General features: G+C 42.7%; 1 protein-coding gene across 1 annotated transcript in view; it reads right to left on the minus strand.

The window, feature by feature from the left end:
* LMNTD1 (lamin tail domain containing 1) overlaps positions 1–13,928 on the minus strand; it is a 152,256-nt gene that overhangs the window by 136,563 nt on the left and 1,765 nt on the right. The gene's annotated exons all lie outside the window — the stretch shown is intronic.

Consider the following 13,928-nt stretch of genomic DNA (forward strand, 5'->3'; position numbering starts at 1 on the left):
GTAATTGTAACTATTCCATTAGTGCAGGCATGTCCAAAGCCTGTTTTGGAGACCTAATGTGGCCTACCGGTCGGTTTAATCCGGCCCCTGTGGCAGTTCATTTCCTGGGGTAAAATCCTTAAAAACCCTCAATTTCTACCTTAAAAAAAAAACCCCAACAACTTCAACCCTTAAAAAAACTCAACAACTTCAATCCTAAAAAAAGGTCAACAATCTTGGTTGGCCCTTTGGCCAGCCTTCATGGCTCTTCACTTCATCCAATCTGGCCCTCTTTGAAAAAAGTTTGGACACCACTGCATTAGTGTTTCACATTTTATAGAACCATTCAAACATATGGGATGAATCTATTCACACAGCCATTTAAGGGTAAGGTTACCCAATTATTTTCTGATAGGACAAACAAACCTTTTTTTTTATTAAAGAGATTTATAGCCTAGTGCAATATAGCTGGTTTGTAGAATTAGCTGAGCTAATCTAAGCTGAACTAAAATATTTCTGAGGAATCATTAGATGTGACTAGAATGACTGGGAAGGGAAATGTTGGTGACTATATCCCACTGGCCTTCCCAAACCATACTTCTGAATATTGGAACTGTAACTGACTACCCCGAATGCAAAGTGTGGAGATGTTTTTGGTTAGTTTGTCTTCTACAAAATTTCTAAGAAATAATTGATTTCACTAAGACTAGATAAATTTGTGGCAATAGAAAGAGAAGGAAATGGTATCTATATCTTAAGATTATCACCAAATCCCACTTATAGCAAGATTTGAGGTGACTCTTGAGGATCCTGCTAGGGCAGCCTTCCACAGCCTAGTGCTCTTCAAATGTTTTAGGTCAGTGTTCAACTGCCCCCCCCCAGGATATTCCAAGGGGGCCACAGGTGAACACTGTGTAAATGGGGGAGGGGCACGGCATGAGACTAGGGGGCCACAGAGGGAAGTGAGAAGTGAAGAAACAGAAAAATGACTGAGAAAATAAAACAGAAAAGAAATGAAGAATGTTCCCATGTTGCCGCCCTCTGGACCTTCCATGGAGAAGGCACACAAAGAAGACCCTCAGATGATCATCACAGGAACTGGGTCTGTTCATATGGGGAAAGGTGGTCCTTGACCCTGCTATGCAGGCTGAGCAGTAGAGTTTCAACATGGTGTGTGTGTGTGTGTGTGTGTGTGTGTGTGTGTGTGTGTGTGTGTGTAGGAAGAACAGTTGTGTCATGCTCATCCATAGTGTAATAGGCATCTGTTGGATGTATTACACTCATCAATTACACTCATCAATAGTGTAATAGGCACCTTGATACTCAATCTCATTCTAGAAGAGTAGTCCAAATCACAAGCTCAGGTAAGGACAGTGTTTCCAAAAAAGCAATATGCTTTAACTTGAATGCTAGGAGAATGTGGTTTCTCCAGACCGGAAGCATGCTCTCGAAGAAAGGTGTTTGGGGTATTTATTTGTGAAGTGCCTATAATGGGTAGGTGCTGTACAGGGGTGCCAACATTAATAAAATATTAGGGGGGTCCAGGTAAGCCCTCCTCACATAATTGATAACATGACACCATTTGAATGGCAATGCCAATCAACTTTGGGGGCCCTTTGCTGCTGTACAAAAATTATGAAGAACATTAACCCTGCTCACAGTTTCCAATCTAAAGCAAAAGCTACGATACCTTAAGACAGTGGTTCTCAAAACCTATTTTTAAAGGACCACTTGAAAATTGCTGGGGGTCTCTGACAAACACCCTTTTTTGTTCAATAAATAAAAGCATGTCTATAACATATATTTTAATAACTTTTCCCAAGCCTGACATCAAGCCACTAAGAATCGCTCCTCTAACTGGTCAATTTGTAGGGGAAGATTGGTTTGACTAATAATCCACCCCTGATCAAAATGACCTCAATTTCTGTCGGGGGGGGGGGGGGGGGAAATCAAGCACAGGGACAAGTAAAGGTTGCAGGGACAAGTGTTCTGCAACCTTTCCACCTATCCATTCCACCTTTCCAACCTATCCATCTGTAACGGATCCGCAGTGGTCCACAGACCAGTGTAAAAACCTCTGCAAAGGAAAAAAAAGTAGCAAAGGTGCAAAAACAAACAAGCGAACAAAATCCCTTCTAAATCCTGTGGAAAAAATACGCAAAAACTATAAATTTGTTATTCTGTAGATAATACTGAAAGGATCTAAGAGAGTTTTTACCTGCATATTGTTTAATGATTTCAGCAGCAAATGGTATTTCCTTGCGTGTGTGAGGCAGGCACAGATCAAATACTGCCTATAGAGCTTTCATGGCAAGATGAGCATGTCAACATCTTGAACACAATCTGTTTGGGTTGAGGCCATAATAGGGTTTACTGTACACATGTATGACTCAGCCTTTGCTCTTTGCCCATTTGGAGGAGAGAAGCTGGAGGGGAGTAGGGGAGGATGCTTTGCCTTCAACACTTATCCCCAAGCATACCCTGTGAAAATCTGGCAATAGAGGAGACCCAGACCAGAGAAAGAGAGGCTAGCTCCTTTTTCCAGCTTGTTGCTATGTGCCAGCCCTTGGGTCCGCTTTTGTAAATCCAGCTTTGGTGCACAGCATATCAGAAAGCCGTTTTCCTTGATATGCAGCAACCGAAGTGGGAGACTGAGGAAGGGAAAGCTCTCCCAGGTGGGAGATGGGAGGATTCAACTCTCTGAACCTGTGAAGATTAAGATAAAATAGAGACTGAGTGTTACATGGATATATTTATAATTTTGTGTTTTATGATGATCACATGAGGATTATTATTAATGTATTTTAGTTTCTTTTTTCTCTGGTATTTTTCTGTTTGATTTATTGTTTTTATTATTCTCTTTAGTTTAGTTTGAATTTTATGGCATATTAGGATAAAAACCTATAATAAAATTGTGTTGTTGTTTTTTAAAAAGAGAAAGTATAACAACCATTAAATGATTAACTAGTGAAGCCTTTCCAGGAAGAGAGAAAGAAAGAGAAGAAATGAGAAGACATCCATTTTGCTTTCTTGCATTTCCTTTTCCTTGGGATGGTTTGCGTTGCTGCCTCCTGTATAATGTTACGAGCCTCCATCCATAGTTCTTCAGGCACTCTGTCCACCAAATCTAAATCCTTAAAGCTGTTCCTCACTTCCACTGTGTATTCATAAGGGATTTGATTTAGATTGTATCTTACTGGCCCAGTGGTTTTTCCTATTTTCTTCAGTTCAAGCTGGAATTTTGCTATAAGAAGCTGATGATCTGAGCCACAGTCAGCTCCAGGTCTTGTTTTTGCTGACTGTATAGAGCTTCTCCATCTTTGGCTGCAGAGGGTATAATCAATCTGATTTCGATGCTGCCCATCTGGTGATGTCCATGTGTAGAGTCATCTCCTGTGTTGTTGGAAAAGAGTGTTTGTGATGACCAGCTTGTTCTCTTGACAGAACTCTATTAGTCTTTGCCCTGCTTCGTTTTGAATTCCAAAGCCAAACTTGCCAGTTGTTCCTTATATCTCGATTCCCTACTTTAGCATTCCAATCCCCTATAATGAGAAGAACATCCTTCTTTGGTGTCATTTCTAGAAGGTGTTGTAAGTCTTCACAGAATTGGTCAATTTCACTTTCTTCAGCACCGGTAGTTGGTGCATAAACTTGGATTACTGTGATGTTAAAAGGTCTCCCTTTAAAGGATCAGGTATGGCTTTAAAAGATCATGAAACAGAAACTAGGCATTGCCCAAGTGCCTTTGCTAGGCTGATGATTACACAGGGCTGGATCTTCTCTGTGGTAAAGGAAAAGGACCCCTGGATGGTTAATGGGGTGTGGTGCTCATCTTGCTTCAGGCTGAGGGAGCCGGCATTTGTTCACAGACAGCTTTCCGGGTCCTGCAGCCAGCAGGACTAAACCGCTTCTGGTGCAACAAGACACCGTGATGAATGCCAGAGTGCACAGAAATGCCATTTACCCCTCACCTTCTCTGTGCCAGCTCTCTGTGTGTAGGAGACACAGATTTTTTAACAGCAGTATCAGCATGTAATTTTAGGAAGCTTGCCAATACTTTTCTCTTCATTAGGCTATTGGCTGATATTGAAGTTTTAGGTGTTGATTGATTGTAAGCTTTGAGTGGGAAAGTAGGGAGGAAGGTTCAGAGGGTTTTTTATATTAAAGATGTACTGTAGAGGCAGGATTGATTAGCTAGAGACTCACATTTTGGCATTGAAAAGCTGTAAAAATGCTCTTATTTCCAGCCCAGTGCCTTGAAATGGAGCCTTTGACTTGAAAACAGGCAATGTATGGCCTTGAAAGCATTACAAATTACAGGAAAATCCTGTCTATCTTTCTTTCATCAAAACAAAAAGTCATAAAATCTCTAGGTAGAGTATTTTACATGAGGGCAGGGAGGAGATCATGCATTTCTTGGGAGAGCAGTTTAGTTTGCATGAGTCTGCTAAGGACTTTAATTTTTCATACCCTTCATTAAAAAGGACCACAGGGAGTAGCAAGTATGAGCCAGCCGAGCTTTAAATATGTTGCAGATGTGCTCACAGTGTGGTTTGGGGAGCAGAGTCAGAAATCATTTGGCTAGAGAGTTGTCTGCCTCTTGCATTAGTTTCCTGTTAAAATCTCTTCCTAAAAAGCTAGGTCTTCTAAATTACATGTAGGCAAGTTTCACACAGGGTGCGGTTTTTGTATGATGTACTTTGAAGGAAGCGTGATTGCAGGAGCAGAAATTGTGTTTTATTAGCTAATTGAAAATCCACACCGTCCCCAAAGAATTTTAAGAGTAAGTCACCATCTCATCAATGGTATTCAACCTTCTCAGACCCTGAACCTGCAATTTTAATTTTCCAATATTGCTCCTACTAATCCTGCCAATCCTCCATGGGATATCAGCACTCTGTGCATGGTTGTGCCCCCATCCCAATTTTATCCTCAGCAGGCAAGCAAGCAAGCACCTCCTTCACTGAGTATCAAATAATATGGCATCTGAAAGTGGCCCCTCGCTCCACTTTTTGCTTTTTGGGAAGGAGCAGCATTGTGTGATTGTTAAGTGACTTTGCTTACTTGCGTGCACAAATCTGTGTCACACACTTCATTTGGTATGTGTACTTATAATGTAAAGGTGTTCCTCCAGCACAGGACTTGCATCCAGAGGGGACTCAGTCTCTCTCTTTCTGAGTAACATCCTCTTGCATAAACTATGCTGTTACAGTGGTGCCTTGCTAGACGAATTTAATTCGTTCCACGGGTCTTTTCTTATAACGAAAAAAATCGTCTAGCGAATCCGATAGGAATGCATTGATTTTTTTTTGATTTTTTTTTGCCCATAGGAACGCATTGAATTTCAATGCGTTCCTATGGGAAACCGCAATTCGCTAGACAAAAACGAATTCATCTAGTGAGGCAACCTCCGCTAGAAAAAACCTTTCGTTAAGTGAACATTTCGTTAAGCGAGGCACCGTTGTATTACCAATGTACTCCAGATTCTAAAATACCCTCAGCGGGAATTCTCCCTCCCATTGGCACGAAAATCCATTAAGGAGGTTATCCTTAATGGCATCCCATATGAACTGCTTGCATAGGAGATTTGATGTTTTGTTGCCCTTAATTGCGGGTGTTGGCACCTGCAAACAAGAGCTGCCCTGAATAAAAAAACACACCCCTAGATCAGTTCTAGAGCACAGCCCTCAGCCAAATTTAGGGGTGGTTACACACAACTGTTTTACCACACCTGATGTGTTGTAACATTCTCCTTGCAGTGAAAGAGCTCACCCTAAAATAATGTGGCCATCTTATTGGTTCTCATTTTTTTTCAAATAATATTTGTTTTATGAAAATACAAAAATACCACCTGGATGTGGGGGAGAGGTTTTCTTGGGGTGATTAAAAGGAATATATTTATAATCTGTATTTTAACAGTTGCAGAAATCAACCAGCAAAGCAGTGATGGGTAAGGTTTTGCCTGCTGGTTTCTACCTGTTCATGCAGCTGTTAAAAACTCAGAATGTCTATCCATAAAGGGGGCATGCTTATTTAAATCACCCTGAAAGGTAAAGGTAAAGAGACCCCCCCTGACAATTAAGTCCAGCCGTGAACAACTCTGGGGTTGCAGTGCTCATCTCGCTCTAAAGGCTGAGGGAGCTGGTGTTTGTCTGCTTCCGCAGACAGTTTTTGTGGCCAGCATGACTAAGCCGCTTTTGGCGAAACCAGAGCAGCACACGGAAACGCCGTTTACCTTCCCGCTGGAGCGGTACCTATTTATCAACTTGCACTTTGATGTGCTTTCAAACAGCTAGGTTGGCAGGAGCTGGGACCGAGCAACGGAAGCTCCCCCGTTGCGGGGATTCGAACCGCCAACCTTTCGATCAGCAAGCCCTAGGCTCAGTGGTTTAACCTGTAGTGCCACCTGTGTCCCTAAATCACCCCTACAGACTATTTAATTTAAAAGTATTATACAGTAATATTATGCAGTGGCTTCTGGTGCTCCACACTCCTTTATTGCTAGTCATCATACCTTCTGTATATTTGTCAGGTTTGTCATTAAACATTTGAGTAGCTGTGAAGGAAGCTAGGCTGTGTGACTCACTCATCCCTACAGTTCCGAAAATGACTCACCGCATGCAAAGTTACATGCTATATTAGTATGTGACTAGTTGACAAATGGCTTGCCAAGAAGCAAGTACACTTTGACTTCTTCCTAAGATTTCTGATTGAGGGCAGATGTATGGTAAATGGTTCCTTTGGCAAATGATGATGATGATAGCTATTTTTCTAGGAAAAGAGGTGCCAGACCTCACCATGAAAACCTCCCTTGTTCTCTTATAATGGCAATGGTGCCTATCTGAGAGGTGCCGGAACTGGGTTCCGGAGAGTTCCAGCTGAAAAGAATTTGTTATAATTTATTATTATAATTTAAATTTGTGTACCACCCCTCATCCAAAGATCACAGGGTGGTTCACAACATAAAAATACACCTGGGGCTGTTTAGCTTAGAGAAAAGGAGAGTAAGAGGTGACATGGTAGAAATTTGTGCATGGCTTGAAGGAAGTGGCTAGAGAAAAGTATCCCCCGCTCCCTTCATAATACTAGTAGAAGCCATGGACATCCAGTGGAGCTGAATTATGGAAGACTGAAGACAGAAGAAAGTCCTTCTTCACAGAGCACATCGTTATGGAACTATCTTTCACAAGGAACAGCGATGGCTACCAACTAGGATGGTTTTTTCACGAAGGGCAAGGCTATGTTAATCAGAGGCATTATGTTACCACTTGCTGGGAATCAAAAGTAGGCAGAGTCCTGTTGAGTACATCTGGCAGGCTTTCTGGTGGGCCACTGTAAGAACAGGCTGCTGGACTGGACTGGCCACTGGTCTGATCCAACAGGCTTGTCTTATGTTCTTATGACCTCTTTCATATATACCTCATTATCTTTTGGCAGTGTGACTCATTTCCCTTCCAAACTGATACATCTACTTTGATTAAGATGGTCCAAAACTGGAACGTTTTATGGAGCTAGTTGAAGCATCTGGGAGAAGCCCAGGGGAAGGAGGGTAGAATTAAATAAAAGTGGTTAAAGGTTATTTTGATAGAAGAAATAATATTTGAATGTATGGGGGAAAAATTGGGGTATAAATTGTGGGGCTAAAGGAAGAATTAGAGATGGATGGGAAAATAAATTGAGATTTGGATTAATTAATGAATTATAGGTTGAGGATAGTTGATTCCCCCCCTCTGTGTAGATTAGAATTGGTTGTGAGATAATGGAAAAATTACATTAGAATGATTTAAGATGATAAAGGAAAATTGCTTAATTTAGATTTAAAAATGGACCCAGTGTGGGAGGAATCGAGGAAGTCTACAATGTCAAGTTAATGTAAGAATTGATATGTTTCTCCCCCGCTTCTTTTTCTCTTTTGTTTATGTCATATTGCCATCCCCCCCCCTTTTGCTCTTTGTTTCTCTCTTTGTGGATTTTTGTATTTTGAAATGTTTGAAAATCAATAAATATTACAAACAAACTGGTACATCTGCTATTAAAGAATGGCATTACTTGCCTCAAGTGATTAGGAAAACTACCCTAAAGTAGTAGAGTAATTCAATGGGGTTGGTGGAAATGTTGTCCCTATTTTCAAAAAGGGGAAAAGAGAGGACCCAAACAATTACCGCCCAGTCAGCCTGACATCAATACCAGGAAAGATTCTAGAGCAGATCATTAAGCAAATGGTCTGTGAGCACCTAGAAAGGAACGCTGTGATCACTAAAAGTCAGCATGGGTTTCTGAAAAATAGGTTATGTCAGACTAATCTGATCTCATTTTTTGACAGAATTACAAGCCTGGTAGATGAAGGGAACGCTGTGGATGTAGCCTATCTTGATTTCAGCAAGGCCTTTGACAAGGTGCCCTATGATATTCTTGTAAATCTATCCAGCTTAGACTCACTTTTTTCTAAATTTGTTTTTGTAATTATCTCTGCTTCTGTGCTTTTGATCCTTAAGGTGCAGGAAAGGGGTATACCCTCCATAAAACAAATAAAATTCTCTTGCATGCAATATACAGGTAAGTCGGGTAGTAGGAGAAGTATATTGAGTCTTTCTCATAACTCACATTTTTCCAGGCAACAAACAACTCAATTATCCTAAAATAGTCATCCAGTTTGTTTCACTGCAGGAAAGCATAGCATGCTTCAGTCAAAAGGATCAGAAGATTCATTCTTTGTTACATATGTGAGTCTTACCCTCTTGGATTTGCTACTAGCAGGCTATAAACGTCGAGGTAGAAATCTCAGGGGGAAATACATTAAAATACCACAGGATAAATATTTAGAGTACAGAAATCAAGCCATTCTATCAGAGCTAAAGTGCAACGCTTTGGAAAAATGACTAATCCGTGTGGGCTTTTCTAAAATTTGCACAGCAAAATGTCAAATATCTATGGGGCTTGTGCAGATCAGGCCACAGTAGCAGTTTATGTGAATGACCAATGGTGAACTAATTCTTAGCTGAGATGAAAGTCATGTTCCCATGATGTTAATGGACACTCACTTGCTGATTCACAATGTTTACACATACACATACGACTGGATCTAAATTTCCTATCTAAATGCATCATCTGCACTCAACACTATGTTTGGCATGTAGGCCTTTTCATTTCAGCTGCAGTTCTACTCCCAGACTGGTAACAGTGGAGACTGCCATTTGTGGGGCAGCAGGAAAAAAACTTGTTTGCTACACCAGATCCCAGACTGGCAGTGAAGAGGCTCAATGTGGGCCCACTGCCATCCTGTGCCAACAGTAGGACCGGCTCAGACTCTAGCAGATCCTGTAGAACCCCCCCCCCCCCTCCAGAAGAGGCTGGCAGTATGGGTGTAGCCAGGATTTATATTGGGGGGGGGGGAGGCTTCATGTTAGAGGGGCTGAACCTCAGTTGGGTATTTTTACTGATTTACTTGCCTCCCCTTGGCTATACCCATGCTAGTAAGGGAGGTGGATCAAAGAGGTTGGCAGGCAGCAGACAAAATGGCAGGTAAATGGATAAGAAAGCTAACAGAGATCAAACATGCAGGCAGGGAGAAAATGCACACTATCTGGAGCTCGGCCAGCAAGCGACACAGAGAAGTCCGGAGCCTGCCTCCTGCCTCAGGCTTGACCTGGAAGTATTTATAGCCATATCAGGTCAGGTGGCATTAAAGGTAGTTATGCAATCTTGAGGAGCATCAACCCAGAGACCTGGAGTTTCTGGTTTGGATCTTAGGAATTCAAAATCCACTGAATATTCAGACAGGGATCAGAACCATGCCTGCTCACCCCACCCCAGATCTCTCTGCCTTCAGTGTTAATGTGAAAGGGACAACTGCAGGAGGGCCAGCAGACAGAGAATTACTCTGCCCTCTGCACATTCATTAAACACATTAGGATGGAGAATGTGCATGTAGACTTAGTTTGGTTATCCATTCTGAGTAAGACAATAAAAATAATTAACTGACAAATCAGGTTGGTTCTGCCCTCCCAACACCCCCCATGTCTCTTTTTGTATTTGAGCATTCCCTTGGTGCATCTAGGCCTTCATTTCACTCTTCCATATTCAGCGCTGTCTCCCCCACCCTTGCAATAACTAACCATCTTGCTATTATGCAGAATAGCATTTGGTGCTTCAAGCCGCAGAACCCTTTTACTCAATGACAATAATTTTGGCACTGTAAATAAGTATTAGTCTGTTTAAACTCAAATTGGGACTGAATTGTTTTTTTTAATTCCTCCAAGTGCAATAAGCTCTGTGGTATTACCTGTGGAATAAAGATCACCACATATCACATGCATCTGGCATCCTTGCAAATACTTGAGCTTGCATGTAACATAGGATTGGGGACCTGTATAGGTTTGGTAACATGATAGTTGGCACTGTTTTTGTACTGACTGTCCTATTAATTTGACCTGGTGCGGGATATAGCCCTGGTTCTGCCAGACTCAGACCTTGGCTGCTGTGTACTCAGTGGTCTATGGTGAGGGGTTAGGCATCCCCTATTGTACACATCCCCTCCCGTTCCCCTAAATGTCCCTTTAAATAACTCTTCTACTAAAACCTCAAATTTATTTCTAGATTTGGGAGATTCAAATGCAATTCACGAGTTCCCTGGAAAAAGCTGAGGAACAGGATTTCCCCCCACAATTTTTTTTTTTAAATGTATGTGTGCCATCTGGATTGCAGCCAAGATCTTTTAAAACTTGTATATGAAAGCAAAAACAATCGAAGGTTTGTGGCATCCTAAGAACTAATTAATTTATTATGGCAAGGGTAAACTAGAGACCATTTCATGAAGTGACCACTGGTAACTGCTTGAGGTGCTCGCTCAATAATCTGTTTTTGGGGAGCTGGAGTTGGAATCATTCCAGATTTAGATTTGGTTATGGCCACTCTCACACCTGCACTGGTCCTAACATCCTCAGTCAACATGAAGTGTACAGGTGAAACTCGGAAAATTAGAATATCATCGAAAAGTGCATTCACTTCAGTAATGCAACTTAAAAGGTGAAACCAATACTGTACAGTGGAACCTCGGTTAACGACTACCTCCGTTTACGAAAGCACTCTATCGGCGCAGAAGCGTGCCTTCGGCGAACAAATACCTCAGCGAGCGAACACCTCCGTGGCGTTCACAAACCAAGGTACCACTGTATATGAGATAGATACATGCAAAGCAAGATATTTCAAGCCTTTATTTGTTGTAATTGTAATTATTTGTTGTTAGGCGGGTCAATTATTAATGAAATGTAATTAATGAAATGTAATAGTGATGTTTATTTTTGCATTATTGTAACTACCGTATTTTTCGCGCATAAGACACACCTAACCAAAAGACGCACCTAATTTTTAGAGGGGGAAAGCCCAGTTTTTTTGGGGATCAGCTCACAGTTGTGCAGCTTTTTTGCAAAGGGGGAAAGCTCCATTTTTTTGAGCATCAGCTCAAAGTTGTGCAGCTTACCTTGCAAAGGGGGGAAATCCTGTTTTTATGGAGTTCAACTCACAGTTCTGCAGCTTCTTTAGGAAAGGGGGGGGAGGGAGCCATTTCTACAGTTTCCAGACAGATAATCTAATCAGCCAGTCACATGTCGCTGGGGAAACACAACAATGGAGGACTGGGCAAGGGGGTGGGACCGGGAAGGGAGCTAGCTGTGTCAATTCTGTGTCCAGGGCAGCTGTCTATCAGCTCCATCTGGTATGCAGGCTGAGACCCTGCCTGCCTGTGGACTGTCTCACCAGAGTGGTGTATGCTCTAGTTATCTCCTGCTTGGATTACTGCAATGCGCTCTATGTGGGGCTACTTTTGAAGGTGACCCGGAAACTACAACTAATCCAGAATGCGGCAGCTAGACTGGTGACTGGGAGTGGCCGAGACCACACAACACCGGTCTTGAAAGACCTACATTGGCTCCCAGTACGTTTCCGAGCACAATTCTAAGTGTTGGTGCTGACCTTTAAAGCCCTAAACGGCTCGGGCCCTGTATACCTGAAGGAGTGTCTCCACCCCCATCGTTCTGCCTGGACACTGAGATCCAGCACCGAGGGCCTTCTGGCAGTTCCCTCGTTGCGAGAAGCGAAGCTACAGGGAACCAGGCAGAGGGCCTTTTCGGTAGTGGCACCCGCCCTGTGGAACACCCTCCCATCAGAGGTCAGAGAGATAAACAACTACCTGACATTTAGAAAATACCTAAAGGCAGCCTTGTTTAGGGAAGTTTTTAATTTGTGATTTGATGTATTTTAATGTTTGTTGGAAGCCGCCCAGAGTGGCAGGGGAAGCCCAGCCAGATGGGCAGGGTATAAGTAAGTAAATAAATAAATAATAATCATTATCATTATTATTATCTCCCTCCCGGTCTCTTGCAATCAGCTGCTGAGTGGGTTCTCTTTCCCTCTTGTTAACCTTTAGCTCTTTCTAAAAAAAAAGCACGGTCTGCTTTTCACCCCTGGGCAATTCGGCTCCAGGGACCATGCATTCGCTCCATATGACGCACAGACATTTCCTCTTACTGGTACTTTTTCGGAGGAAAAAGTGCGTCTTATGGAGCAAAAAATACGGTGTTTGCTTGCACGCCTGAATCAAGGGGACAGGCACGAGTGAGTCACAGAGTACTTGCTCGTGCAACAATCACCCCTCATGCAACTACAGGGCGGAGTCCAGCTGAATTGTTGATGAACGTTAGTGTGGCCGAACCCCCGGGGTGTGTCAATGCGCCACAGTCTTTCATTCTGGGAGATCGGGTTTTTGCTCAGAACTTGGTGGGGGACATTCTTTGGGTGCCGGCTACGGTAGTGGGGGTCACTGGGCCTTGATCGTACCAGGTGGCGCTCGAGGACGGTCGTTCGTAGATCAGTTGAGCCACAGGGTTGGGAATTTGGACACTACCACAGTGCCCCCAACTGCACCTCCAACTATAGAACGAACACCAATGGAAGGCGAGGTTCCATCATCATCCCCTTCATAACCTGCAGAGGAGGAACTTAGCGAAGCCACGCCAGAGGCCAAGCCGGACTCTCCCGGGGTTCGGACTTTTGCTGCACTGAATCAACCACAGAGTCCAACCAGGGAGGGTTTGTTGACAGTAGCGGAGCCTGAACACTTGGGTTCACCGCCTCCATCGGTTGCACGGCAGCCTCAGCAGGCATCGGAAAAACCCCTGAACTCGAGTACTGGCCCTCGGCAATCCAACAGGGTCACCAAGCGGCCAGCCTACTTAAGGGACTATGTTAGCTCTGTACAAGATACAATGCGTGGTAAATAGAAGTATGTACCAGGAAACCATTATGCTTTTGTACCTTGAAACCATTATGCTGTTGCACTAACGAAACTCTCAGTGGGGAGGGGTGGTATGTATTGGAGTTTTCCCTCAGGTCCTCGTCAGTTGTTTTAGGCGGGAACTTTAGGAGGGGACTTTGAGTTAGGTTTGTTACATTGTTTGAGCCAGCAGGGTATAAAAGCAGGCTGGCTGAGCAGTTAGTTCTGTTCCAGCTTCCAAAGAAAGAGCTGCCTTGGAGAAATAGCTGTGTCGTGTGCTATGTCAACCAACTATTCAACACAATACAAGTTAAATCTGCCCACATTCAAGAGCTAAAAAGTATAAGCTTATATCCAGATTGAACGCCACGGCACATTTTGAACTTGAATGACAGAATGGTTCTCCCACACTTACAAATTTACGCTCAGGGCAGTACAGGAAATAATTAAAAAGTTATTGTTTGCAAAGTGGAAATAATAATAATCGTTTATAATTGAATAATGCCTGTTTCTAGCAGATTTTCTCCTGCTTCAGTAGTAGGTTTCCTATTTGGTAGTACCTAGCATGTTGAACCCATGTTAGGTATTTTTTAATGTAAAAAGGAATATGACTCATGGGACACATATTTCTATTGTGACTTCAAACATGAAAGGCTCACACCTGGTTTACCTATGTAAT

The sequence above is a fragment of the Zootoca vivipara genome, chromosome 9 (genome assembly GCF_965207765.1).
Source record: "Zootoca vivipara chromosome 9, rZooViv2.hap1.1, whole genome shotgun sequence".
In the NCBI taxonomy this organism is placed as follows: Eukaryota; Metazoa; Chordata; class Lepidosauria; order Squamata; family Lacertidae; genus Zootoca; species Zootoca vivipara.